The 14529-nt window shown below is 35.3% G+C and overlaps 1 pseudogene; it reads right to left on the bottom strand.

Annotated features, from left to right (window-relative positions):
* Positions 1-5246: 5246 nt before the first annotated feature.
* LOC122291266 lies at positions 5247-14529 on the bottom strand (annotated as a pseudogene).

The raw sequence follows: 14529 nt of genomic DNA, 5'->3' as shown, positions 1-14529 counted from the left end.
TGTACCAAATATCTCCAATTTGCAAAACTTCTAGTAGATCAGTTGGCGGCCGTTGGTAAGTCTACTGATGATAAAGATCTGATCTCCTTCATCATTAACTTAACCCTTGTTTCAACTCTTTTGTCACCTCATTTTCAATTATTACTCGAGAATCCTCTTTCTTTCACTGATCTTCAAAAGGAATTACTTAGCCATGACATGTTGCTTCAACAACAACAGGCCTGCCCTACTCCTGACCCAACCACATTTGCCTTATTCATGTAAAAACACTGTGCTTCAAAACCTTGCCATGGTCCAGCTCAATTCTCCAATAAAGGGAAGAGTTTTCCACCCAAGTTCACATCTCGTCTTGATCCATCAAAGTACAAAGGAAACACCTAGTCCACAACAACAATAATCCATTGGTGGTTAGTACAACAATAGTAAGGTACCTTGCCAAATTTGTGGAAAACAAACCATTATGCATTGGGTTGCTTTCACATAATGGACTACTCATTCCAAGGGAGACATCCACCCTCTCAACTCCATGCCTTGGTTGCACAGACCAATAATGACATAGAGAGTTAGCAATGATATGTTGACAGTGATGCCAATGCACACATTACCAACGAACTGGGGAATCTGAACATTCAACAACCTTTCCAAGGTTTTGAGACTATGATAGTTTGTGACGGGGCTGGCCTTAATATTCAAAATTTTGGTTCAAGCATTGTTTCTTTCTCTAAATCTCAACTTCTTCTTGAAGATATTTTACATTGTCCAAAAACTTCAACCAATATTGGGTAGATGCCTTTTTTGTCACAGTTTACATCAGCAATCAATTACCCTTGATCATCTCTCCCCATATGAGAAACTATTTTAGCAAACAACCAATTATTCAAGCTTTCTAGTGTTTGGCTACAAGTGTTCCCCTTGCTTCAACCATACACATCAAATAAGTTTGAGTATAGGTCCAAAATCTGTGTTTTCTTGGGTTAAACTCATTCAAGTTATCGTTGTCTCGATCTCTCTACTAACATGGTGTACCTCTCGAGACATGTCATTTTTTATGAAAGATCTTTTTTTGCAAAAGAGCATATCACTTCGCACTTGCCCTCCAAGATTAGTGCCTTATCTGATACTCCTTTCTTCATCACTGTAAGTTTACCTTCTACCTCATTTGATGTCTCTTTCTCTACTTTTGATATTGCTTCAATTACTAGTCCAACAATACCAACTCCAGAGTCATCCGCATCCACTTCTACTTTACCTCTGTCTTAAACCTTGAACTCTACTTCACCACAAATAGATGACTCAAACTCCTCTCAAACCTCAACTTCCATACCTGTAGCAACTGATATTGATCCCACCTCACACCCAATGGGCACTATATTAAGTATTGGTTTTCTACATCCAAAGACCTTCCATGATTACAAATTTTATACCACATGGTATCCTTATCCTTTCACAACCTTCCATACTACCTTGCATGAGATTACACTTGTTTCACCAAAGTCTTTGCTAATCCACGATGGAAAAATGTTATGTTAGATGAATATATGTTATGTTAGATGAATATCCAACACTTACCTCCATTGCAACCTGGGCTTTGTGTCCACGACCTCTACATCATAATGTCACATGCAATAAGTGGGTTTACAAGATTAAATAAAGGCCAAATGGTTTAGTTGACAAGTTCAAGGCATGCCTTGTTACAAAGGGATTTGATAAAAAACATGGGATAGACTGCACAAACACTTTCTGCCCCATTATCAAAACCCCTACCATTTGCATCATTTTCTCCATTGTAGTCCATTTTTATGACCCATCCATCAACTCGATGTATCTAATGCCTTCCTCCATGGCAATCTTATGGAAAAGTGTATATGGAGTGGTCTCAGAGTTTATAGATCCATTTCATCTAGATTACATTTTCCACCTTAACAAGGCCATCTATGGCCTTAAACAAGCTTCTTGAGTTTGGTTCTATTGCTTATCTTTAGCTCTACGATCTCTTGGATTCAAGGCCTCCTTGGTGGATCATTCCTTCTCTTTTTACCTTTATTTAAGGCAATACCAAGATTTTTTTGCTCATTTATGTTGATGATATTATCATCACTAGGATTCATCTCTTTACTATTACATCTCTTGTGACTTAATTACAATCGCAATTCCTTGTCAAGCACTTAGGCCCTCTTGGTTATTTTCTCGACATCTAAGTAGTTCATAGCTCAAATGATCTTCACCTTTGCTAAGCCAAATATATTTTGGACATACTTCATTGCTCCAGGATGCTTGGAGCCAAACCAGCTCCCTCCCCTTACAGCTTAGGGTCTAAACCTTCTAAACATGATGGTCAACCCCTACTTGATCCCACTGAGTATAGACAAGTTGTTGGTTCATTATAGTACTGCACATTAACATGTCCCGACATTACGTTTGTTGTCAACCAATTGTGTCAACTGAGTATAGACTAGGTGGCTGACATCTTCACCAAAGGCTTGTCCTCTGCTTGATTATCAATCCTAAAATACAAGCTTCTAGTCTGTCCTCTCCCTCTCAGATTGTGGAGGAATGTTAAAAGAAGATGATACACTAGCTATATCTAGCTCAACTCATCACAGGACGTCAACATAGAATCCCATCGATTGTGGCCTAAGTTAGTAATTTATCAAATTTATTATTTCCATTCATAGTGTAAAGAATCATATACAGATATGAAGATTGTAAATATCATTTTTCAATTGTAATGAACTAATCTATATAAGTGTAATACAAGATTTGGTTTGGTGCCTTTAACCAAACTATTTTCTCATTATCTTCTAGGAATGATCATCGCCTTGAAGTTTTTGATTTTCATCTTATTTCTCAAGATGTCTAATTATATTTATCATTATAAAGTCTTCATCTTCAACAATAGTACTACAATACAACTCGACACGACTTATGGCTCGTCTTCTCAAGATGTCTAATTAAATTGAAAACTTTATTACTAACAATATGACTATTATTGAATGGAAATGTTTTCTGTTTTGCCAACTTACAAACATTACAAGAAAATTTTGAAGAAGTACTAATATCAAGAATGGGTTTTTGCAGTGTTTGTATCTTATTTGAAGAGGGATGTCTTAGCCTAAAATATCAAATATTGAATGAAGAGAGATTTACAGCAGAAAAAACACTAAAATTCTTAGTTGGAGCTTGAAAATCATCTTGCAGTAGATATAGACTAGCCACTCGTTTAGCCACTCAAATCATCTTTCAAGAGTGTATAGGTCCTATATGAAGCAAATTTGAGCAACAAACACAAGACAACAAGAAGAATTTTTAGTGAGTCTTTTGACTGAAATGAGATTAAAAGAAAAAGATGAGACATGTAGAACATTGTGAAGGACTAAGGAATTTGATATTTTCACAATACTAGTATGTGTAACAGGAACACATGGGCCATTTGGTAAATTTACAGAGGTATTGGCAAGGGAGGAAATTGAAGCTATGTGAGAAATAAAACTAACCATATGGTCAATGGCACCACTATCAATTACCCAAGAATTATATTTACTAGAAACATAATTAGAGTAAAAAACAATAGGTAAAGTCATACTTGACAGGTTAAAAGAAGATGAATTGGAAGGTGAATTAGAATGATCCATAGCATTCATTTTTGTGGGTTTAGATGATTGTGAAGAAAATTGAAGGAACGCAAAAAGTAGACTGCATTGTTCTTTAGAGAAGGGATATTGAGGAGTGGTACTTGAATTTATGGTTGCTTTATCAAGGCCAGTGGAAGATAAAGAAACCTGATTTAAAGAAGATGTTTTGGTTCTTGGATTCTAACAAAATCTAGGCACGTAATCATGCAACTTGTGGCACATTTCAACTGTGTCCAATGAGGCAACAATGGGTACATACAAGCTTAGAGCGTTGCTTAGGATAATGTGTGTTTGATCTAGGAGAAACTATATTCTTGCTTAGTAAAGTAGCTGATTCAGTCATCACATAGGCTTCTATAACTTTTTGTTGTTTTTCTTCTTGCAAAGTGAGAACAACACCTTATCAATGGATGACATTGGATCCATTAATAGGATCTACCCTCGAAGATGTGTGAATGAATCATTTAACCCCATTAAAAATTGAACAAGATATTCATTTTCATGTTGATTAATCAGTCTTCGAAGCCCTACAAGAACACCTTGGGTTATAAGAACAACTGGAAATTGGTTTTACAATAGACAATTCATCTCGCATAGCTTTCAATCTTGTGTAATAAGAACTCATAGAAGATTGATCTTGGGTTAAATAAGCAAGATCTTTTTTTAGTTGAAACATGCTAGAACCATTAACTTGAGTGAATTGGGTCTTCAAGTTTCTCTAAACTTCTCTGCGATTAGGGTACTGATAAGACTTGCAGCAATTTCTTTGCTAAGAGAATTAAGAATCCATGAAAGAACCAGATTGTTACAATGAAATCACAAAATATACAAGGGATCAAATTGATCTATAGGCCAAGAGAAAGTTCCATCCACAACCTGTTTTGTTTTTAGCATTGAGAGTTGTAAACATTGATGATCTGCTCCATGTGTAGTAATTCTCATCATTTAATGGCTGAGAAACTAAAATAGGACTAGGGCTTTCTCCATGATGATGAAGAAAATAGGGATTTGAGAAATCCTCCAGCAGAAAAGCAGGATTTGGTGCGGAAGCTATACTAGAGTTTAATGCTCTGATACCAAATTAGATAATCAACCCAATAGAAACCTTGTGTCTCGAATTACAAGAAAGAGCGAAGTGCAGAAACTTGTGCAAGAATAGAGAAAATAGAGCTAATATCTTGATTGAGAGAGAAAATGGCTTGTTTTGTATTACTTGATGGCCAAAGTACATCTGTCGGGTCACTTATATACACAAAGTAATTCAAGAAAATATAACTAACTAAGCTAACTATATTTTGTATACTACATGTGTAGTTTATATGACAACTAGACTTATATAAGTTAATACATCATGTTGGCATTAATGTAAGTTCTCCATTTTCTTAATATTTATTTATTTATTTATTTAGAGCAATTACATCTTTCATCTATAAATTACCGCCCTATTTTTTATTTTGCATTCTGATTTAACAGAAGTTTTAATTTACACCCTTAACTATCTAGCTATATTTTCAATTTAATTACCTCATTGATTAAGCCCCGATGATTGAGATTTTATATGTCACATGATCACCATATTTTCTTTCTTATTAATCAAGAATGTAAGATAATATATAAAGATAAGTAGTTTAGCATTTAAATTGAAATGAAGGACAATATATCCAAAGAACAAGAAAAGAGGGAGAGAACTCGATCAGAGAGCATGATAAATATTCCATAGCAGTTAAATAAACGATCATATAAATTTATTAGGAAAGTGCGATCGATCATGGGAAGTTCTTTCTCACCAAATGCTTGCTAAATCAAATCTTGCCATCCCAAAGCTCTGAAAGAGTCTTGTAAGGGCCTTCATCAGAGATTAATTCAATTCCAGGGAATCCTTTTCGTTGTGGAATATGGCTTATCTTCTATAACTCCTCTGGGCTTAGTTTCCAGTCAAATATGCTAGATTCTCTTTTATTCTCTCCTTGTTGAAGCTTTTCACAAGCACACAGACTCCTTGCTCATATACCCATCTTAATGAAATCTTCACATGACAATAAATTACCATCATGCTAAGTATATTAGTATTAAATTTTGATCCATATTACAGGCAATAAAAAAATACCAAGCAGGAAAAACAAACTGAGTATATAAATAAGTACTTATTCCAAATTAAAATTTCAAAATTGAACTTAATTTGTTAAGCATGCAGCTTTAAGAATACCAAGCCAAAGTTAATCTATGTTACTATGTATTTAAAACATGTACGTTAGTTAATTAATCAAATAATACGATCAGACTAATTAGAAATTTTTTTGTGATTAAAGTATTTCTCTATATAGAATATAATAGACTAATTTGAGTTGTATTTGGTGGCTTTGCATAGAGTTGTATCATATGTAAGATTAATATATCTACCACCAAATTGCCAAAAAGATCAATGACTGTCAAGTTCAAAATTATGCTAATAATCATTTAATTACCTCTCAAATTGCACAATTATAACGAGTTCTGCCTAAAGTCAAAATTATGTACTATTCCAAATTCCAATAAATTAAAAAGATGAGTGTAGTTTGGATAGTGAGGCGAAATGAGATGGTTTTAAATAAAAGTTAAAAATTAAATAAAATATTGTTAGAATATTATTTTTTAAATTATTATATTTTGTATGAAAATTTAAAAAAACTGTAATGATGGGATGAAATCGTTTATATATCTAAACGGAATCTTACTCACTATAAGCATATAATTTTTTTTTATAGATTCTGTACCACTTTACAAAATGCTACGAAACATATTTTCTTTAAAAAATAATTTTGAAAAATCAGCTTCATCCAACAAATTAATTAACTAGTGGACGAAAGAAGCTATCCAGGACTTGATGACCCGTAGGAATTGTCACGATATAATATGTGTTGTCCAGAAGAGTCCAAAGACGTTAATTGAAGCGTCAACATGCAGTGTCGCGTCGGGAGAATGCATATAATGCCATGAATTTGAGGTGTGATATACATCATGCATATGCAAACTGTTGTGCCGAGAGCTGTCTAGAAATCAAACACAAAATAGATAGAGATAATATTTAAATGGTTCGACAATTTGCCTACGTCCAATGGAGTGAAAACTTGCTATTTAATATATTTGTACACGATTACAAACACTTTCTTAATGCAACTTTATATCTCAAATGGCACTACAGACTCATACCCTTAGAACTCCTATTGTTGGATGATCTTTGCTTCAGCTATTCTCTCCTATTTATAGGAGAGGTTGAGCTCCTCCTTCCACAAAACATAACGTAGTGGAAAGATACTTACCATATCTGGAGATGCTAAATGCTTTCCAATACACATGGGTGGACCTCAACAATCACCCCCTCCACCCAAGTGTGCCATACTAGGATACTACATGTTGCATCATGCCAATGATTGCACCCCCTTATTGAAATGTTTGTTTGCCATGAAAGATTTCCGCTATCAAATGCGCTCTAAGGCACCAATGCACCCATAGGTGCTTAGCAGTGTGAGATATTAATCAAGTCTAAGTAGTGTTGGAACTTGATCCCAGTGACGACTTTCGTCAACATATCTGCTGGATTATCTTCAATGCCAATCTTCTGAAGTAAAATGTCTCTTTCTTCCAATATTTCACGTACGAAGTGGAAACGGACATCTATATGTTTTGTTCGAGAGTGATACACTTGATTCTTGGCCAAATGAATTGCACTTTGACTGTCACAGTAAATGGTAACCTTTTGCTGCTTAAGGCCCAAGTCTGTTACCAATCTCTATAACTAAATGACTTCTTTCACGGCTTCTGTTACAACCATGAATTCAGCCTCAGTGGATGATAGTGCAAATTGTAGACTGCAAAGTTGTTTGCCAACTAACTGATCCTCCAGCCATAGTGAACACATATCTAGTTGTCGATCGGCGTTTGTTAAGATCACCTGCATAGTCTGAGTCAACATATCCAGTTACTAGACTATCTTCACTTTTCTTGAACTTCAAACCAATATCTATGGTCCCTAAAATATACCGTAGAATCCACTTAGCCGCATGCCAATGAGCCTTTCTAGGATTATGCATATAGCGACTAACTAAACTAACGGCCTGGGAGATATCAGGTCATGTACACACCATGACATACATTAAGCTTCCAACAATACTTACATATGGGACATTCCTTATGTAATCTTGCTCTTCATCATCTTTAGGAGACTGTAATGCACTGAATTTGAAATATGGGGCCATAGGAGTACTCACCGGCTTCGTCTTCGAGTCGATGTTGAAGCGTTGCAGTATTATCTTTAGATGCTGCTTCTGAGTAAGGTGAATTGTACCTTTCACCCTATTTCTGATGATCTCTATCTCCAATTTTCTCCGTGCTTCTCCTAGATCTTTTATTTCAAACTCATGACTCAACTGAGTTTTTAAACGATATATCTTCCCATTGTTTTTACATGCAATTAACATATCATCTACATATAAAAGTAAATAAATGAAAGGTCCATTTGCAAGTTTTCTAAAATATACACAGTGATCGAATTGGCAACGAGTGTATTTCAGGTCTATCATAAAGCGGTCGAAACGCTTGTACCATTGCCGATGTGACTGCTTCAAGCCATAGAGAGACTTCTTCAGACTACAGACCCAATTTTCTTTTCCAGCTTTTTTAAAACCTTCTGGTTGAGACAGATAAATCTCCTCTTCTAGATCACCATGTAAGAAAGCTGTTTTCACATCAAACTGTGCTAACTCAAGATCATATTGTGCAACCAAAGCTAGCAATATCCGAATGGATGAATGCTTCACAACAGGAGAGAATACTTCACTGTAGTCAATTCCCTCTGTCTGAGCTTAGCCCTTGGCTGCCAACCTAGCTTTGCATCGCACTCCATTTTTAGCAGCTTGATCATCTTTCTGATTAAAGATCCACTTACAGCCAATTATCTTCTTTCCTTTTGGAAGCGGCACTAGCTCTCAAGTCTGGTTCTAATGAAGAGACTGCATCTCTTCATTCATCGCCTTTGTTCATTCCACTTGTTCACTGGACTGTGTGGCTTCTTTGTGAGTGGTTGAGATCTCACCCCCTTCAGCTGGTAGTGCATATGTCACGTAGTCTGCAAAATGTGTTGGTACACGTTTTCCTCGTCTCGGTCTGTTGGTTACTATTAATTCGGGTTGACATGGAGGTATTGTGACTGGACTATCAACCTTATCTTGTCCATGCTTTCCCGAATTCTTTGAAGTAATAAACTTCACATTCTGTGAATCATCTAATGTTTTGCCATCATTGCTACCTTCATTGGAATCTTTATGCTTATGTGACTTAAGCATCTTAAATTTGTTGAATGTAACATCTCTACTAATAATTACCTTTTTAGACTTTATGCACCAGAATCTATACCCTTTTACGCCAGTGTAAATTACACTTCCCCACGCGCCCTAGGAAGGGTGTAAAATGGTATAGACTCTGGTGCATAGAGTCTAAAAAGGTAATCATCAGTAGAGATGTTGCATTCAACGAATCTGAGATGCTTAAGTCACATAAGTATAAAGATTCCAATGAAGGCAGCAATGATGGCAAAACATCAGATGATTTGCAAACTGTGAAGTTTATTACTTCAAAGAATTCAGGAAAGTATGGACAAGATAAGGTTGATAGTCCAGTCACAATACCTCCATGTCAACCCGAATCAATAGCAACCAACAGATCGAAACGAGAGAAACGTGTATCAACACGTTTTGCAGACTACGTGACATATGCATTACCAGCTGAAGGGGTGAGATCCCAACCACTTATAGAGAAGCCACACAGTCCAGTGAACAAGTCGAATGGACAAAGGCGATGAATGAAGAGATGCAGTCTCTTCACCAGAACCAGACTTGGGAGCTAGTGCCACTTTCAAAAGAAAAGAAGACAATTGGCTGTAAGTGGATCTTTAATCAGAAAGATGATCAAGCTGCTAAAAATGGAATGCGATACAAAGCTAGGTTGGTAGCCAAGAGCTACGCTCAGATAGAGGGAATTGACTATAGTGAAGTATTCTCTCATGTTGTGAAGCATTCAATTATTCGGATATTGCTAGTTTTGGTTGCACAATATAATCTTGAGTTACTACAGGTTGATGTGAAAACATCTTTCTTACATGGTGATCTGGAAGTGGAGATTTATCTGTCTCAACCAGAATGTTTTAAAAAAGTTGGAAAAGAAAATTGGATCTGCAGTCTGAAGAAGTCTCTCTATGGCTTGAAGCGGTCACCTCGACAATGGTACAAGCGTTTTGACCGCTTTATGATGGACCTGAAATACACTCGTTGCCAATACGATCACTGTTTGTATTTTAGAAAACTTGCAAATGGATTTTTCATTTATTTACTTTTATATGTAGATGATATGTTAATTGCATGTAAAAGCAAGGGGGAGATAAATTGTTTAAAAACTCAATTGAGTCATGAGTTTGAAATGAAAGATCTGGAAAAAGCACGGAAAATATTAGGGATGAAGATCAGCAGAGATAGGGTAAAAGGTACAGTTCATCTTACTCAGAAGCAGTATCTGAAGAGAATACTGCAACGCTTCAACATCGACTCGAAGATGAAGCCGGTGAGTACTCGTATGGTTCTATATTTCAAACTCAGTGCATTACAGTCTCCTAAAGATGATGAAGAGCTAGACTACATGAGGAATGTCTTATATGCAAGTATTGTTGGAAGCTTAATGTATGCCATGGTGTGTACACGACCTGATATCTCTTAGGCTGTTAGCTTAGTTAGTCGCTATATGCATAATCCTAGAAAGGCTCATTGGCATGCGGCTAAGTGGATTCTACAGTATATTTTAGGGATCGTAGATATTGGTTTGAGGTTCAAAAAAAGTGAAGATAGTCTAGTAACTGGATATGTTGACTCAGACTATGTAGATGATCTTGACAAACGCCGATCGACAACTGGATATGTGTTCACTATGGCTGGAGGATCAGTTAGTTGGCGATCAACTTTGCAGTCTACAATTGCACTATCATCCACTGAGACTGAATACATGGCTGTAACAGAAGCCGTGAAAGAAGCCATTTAGTTATAGAGATTGGTAACAAACTTGGGCTTTAAGTAGCAAGAGGTTACCATTTACTCTGACAGTCAAAGTGCAATTCATTTGGCCAAGAATCAAGTGTATCATTCTTGAACAAAACATATAGATGTCCGTTTCCACTTCGTACGTGAGATATTGGAAGAAGGGGACATTCTACTTCAGAATATTTGCACTGAAGATAATCCAGCAGATATGTTGACGAAAGTTGTCATTGGGATCAAGTTCCAACACTGGTTGGACTTGATTAATATCTCACACTGCTAAAGCACCTACGGGTGCATTGGTGCCTTAGGGCGCATTTGATAGCAGAAATCTTTCATGGCAAATAAACATTTCGATAAGGGGGTGCAATTATTGGAATGATGCAACATGTAGTATCCTAGTATGGCACACTCGGGTGGAAAAGGGTGATTGTTGAGATCCACCCATGTGTTAATGTTTATCCATGGGTTGAGGTCCACCCATGTACATTACAAAACATTTAGCATCTTCAGCTAGGGTAAGTGTCCTTCCACTATGTTATGTTTTGTGGAAGGAGGAAGTCAATCTCTCCTATAAATAGGAGAGGATAGCTGAAGCAAAGATCATCTATCAAGAGGAGTTATGAGAGTGTAAGTTTGTAGTGCCATTTGAAATAGAGAGTTGCATTAAGAGAGTGTTTGTAATCGTGTACAAACATATTAAATAGTAAGTTTCCATTCCAATGGACGTAGGCAAATGGCCGAACCACTTCAATACTGTCTCTATCTATTTTGTTTTTGATTTCTGGGTGGCTCTAGGCACAACACAAATAGATCAGATTTATGAGACTTGTGGCTATACCTAGCCTATATATACATGCATGCATGCATGCCATGGCTTCTCAAGTGAGTCAAATCATTGCATATATGCTTACTAGTAATGATATCAATCGACGTTTGATCGATCGAGGACTCTATCTAATTGGTTTTCCAAGTTGGATTTTTCAGTACGTCTTCGTGCATGAGACGACGACATTGATTGAATTCTTGTGATATTTGATTGTCGAGCACTTAATTTTATGATTGGCAAATAATTAAACTGAATAAAAAAAATCTCATCTTGTTTCTTTTTGTTCAATACGTCATTAATTTATGGTTGGTTTGGAGAGTGAAATAAGATGAGAATTTTATAAATAGTAGTAAGATAGTTTGTGAATAGTATTGAAATAGTTTGAGTTGATTATTTTTTAGATTTTAGGAAATGAGAGAAAAAGATTAAATAAAAAATATTATAAAATTAAAATATTGTTGGAATATAGTTTTATAATATTATTTTTATTTAGAGATTTGAAAAAATTAATTTATTTTTTATTTTTTGTTTGAAAGTTTGAAAAAATTATAATAATTTGTTTGAAAATGATGTAATGATTAGTTTAAAAATTTTGTATTTAAATTATATTTGAAGAGAAAATGAGATAAAATAAGATATGATAAGAATTTTAAAATTAGATCTATTTCCAAATAAGACCTTAATTGTATTTAAGTTCGCTCGAGCTAATGCTTAACGAAGCCCTTTGGGTCATGTCAATTGTCAACTGTAGATAGCAATTAAGTATAAAGTATACATGCTTGATTAAGGAAGGTTTTAAAGATGTTTGAAAATGTTTTTGGAAAAATCTTGAGATGTATTTCTTATTAGATTTTATATATGAAAGTAGAGAGGAAATTTTAATCTAAATAAAAGTCTTTTGAAATATATTTTGTATTGGGATTTATGATTTAAAATGGATAGGTGCTACATTTGGAAAGTTGTATGAATATAAGTTTTTTTAAGAGTAGTTAATTTTAATTTTGTAAAAACTATTTTTGCTTTGGTATATTTTATTTTCTATTAATGGAACTTAGGCAAACGATTGGATCAAATTTTTCTAAAAAGAAATAAAACTTGATTGAATTTTTATATGAAGTTGAAATTTAAAAAATAAAAAAACGATAACCAAGTGGGTAATGGTACGTAGTCTTACACATCTTTTCCTACGCTTTACTAACTAGTTTTTTTTATACAAAAATATAGTTGCAAGCATAATTGTGCATTAATTTGTACACCAATGTGATGTGATTGGTCAAAAAGTAAATTTTATAAAAAAAGTGTTAATTTAAATTTTAAGTATGAATAAATCAGTATTGATACACAGATTAGTACGCGACTGTGCTTGTATATAGCAAAACTCTTTTTTTATCTGTTTGAATTTGGATTAAAAATTTCAAAACATGACATTCTTCCATAAATAGGTCAATTTTTATAAAATTAAGTTTATTTAATTAAATTATATGATTACGTTATTTGAATTTATTTTCTTCCAAATTATGCAATATAGTTATATAATAGAGATTTTTAGTCCAGATTAAAAGAGTAAAAAAAAAAAAAATATAACTGAGTAATAAAATAATAGTAAAGGAGCTGATCTAAGGGTATTATTAGCCTAACCAAGTATGGCCAAACGACTTTTCAAAATCCCAATGATTTTCCTCTAGATTAAGAAGATAAGATGATAATATGCTTAGAAATAAAAGATAAGATTACCTGAGCAACTGATTTTCCTCTAGCATAAGCAATCTCTTTCAGCACCTCACATTCCATTACCCAGTTTGTTCCCCAAAGTGTTCCTTTGGCTCCCAAGGGAGAGAGTAAGCCGTCACATGTATACCCTTGTCCTCGCAGAACTCTCTCAGGCTTTTCTGTTGCCAAAGCGGGTTCATCTCCACCTTACAAAATAAAGCATGCAGGAGACGGACGTGTGATTACATTCTGCTGCCCGCAAACTTGAAGATCCAACTTTACTATTAATAGAAAGAGCGGCTCTACGGCCACAAATGTGGATCGTGACAGTATAAATTTTTTTTATTAATTTTCTTTCAATGATTTTAAATATTTTAAAAAAAATTTACAATATTATTAAAAAATATTTTTTTAATCATGAGTAAAAGAAAACCACTATCAAGATCTCTAAAATAATGTTAAGTGTGGCTTTAACAATAGAAAATGATTTTAATTTGATGGGGAAAAAAACACAAAAGAAAATAAAGAAAAACCACCAACTTGATTGACAGCTGGAGGGATCTTTGCTGTGGCAAGTAGGGTTTGAAGCTTCTTTATGGAGAAGTTGCTACACCGATGGATTTAGCCAAACCAAGCTTTGGACAGTTTTCCATAGCTTCCCATACAGATTTGAGATCTATAGGAAGGAGGTCCTCCTTTTTAACAGGCAGTTCTTTTTCTCCTGGCTTCAAGCTTACGGGCAAATGAATAAGATAAAGATCTATGTACTCCAAATTTAGGTTGCTGCACAAAACATATTGATATAACAAACGACAAGATTAATTTTCCTCATGATTAGATGAACAGAGAGATCAGGGGGGCAAAAGAAGAAACAAATAAACAAGAGCTAGGATAGCTAGCTAGTTTTTGTTATATTGATTATAATACTTGAGTGTTTTCTGCAGTGCAGGGAGGACACAGTCGTAGTGTGCATCGCTGCACCAGAGCTTGGAAGTGATGAAGAGTTCGTCTCTGCCTCTGATTAAGCCAAGGCGCAGGGCTTCGTCAATGGCTCCCCGAAGATACTGCTCGGACTGGTAAAGAGCAGCCGTATCAAAGTGGCGGTATCCCAGTCTGATGGCATGAAGGAAGGTTTCTCTCATGGTTTCAGAGGAGGCCCCGAAAGGGTATTCGGCCGTGCCGAAGCCCAGAAGTGGAATGCTCTTGCCGCTCGAGTAGTCCAAAAGGAACTCTGGAATGCTGCGCCCAGCCATGATTTTTCTGCAAATCTTATCGTGTGAAGTCTGGCCCGTTCCTTTAG

The sequence above is a fragment of the Carya illinoinensis genome, chromosome 13 (assembly GCF_018687715.1).
Source record: "Carya illinoinensis cultivar Pawnee chromosome 13, C.illinoinensisPawnee_v1, whole genome shotgun sequence".
Classification (NCBI taxonomy): Eukaryota; Viridiplantae; Streptophyta; class Magnoliopsida; order Fagales; family Juglandaceae; genus Carya; species Carya illinoinensis.
The sequence above is the reverse complement of the archived record's forward strand: the minus strand, read 5'-3'. Positions and strand labels throughout refer to the sequence as shown.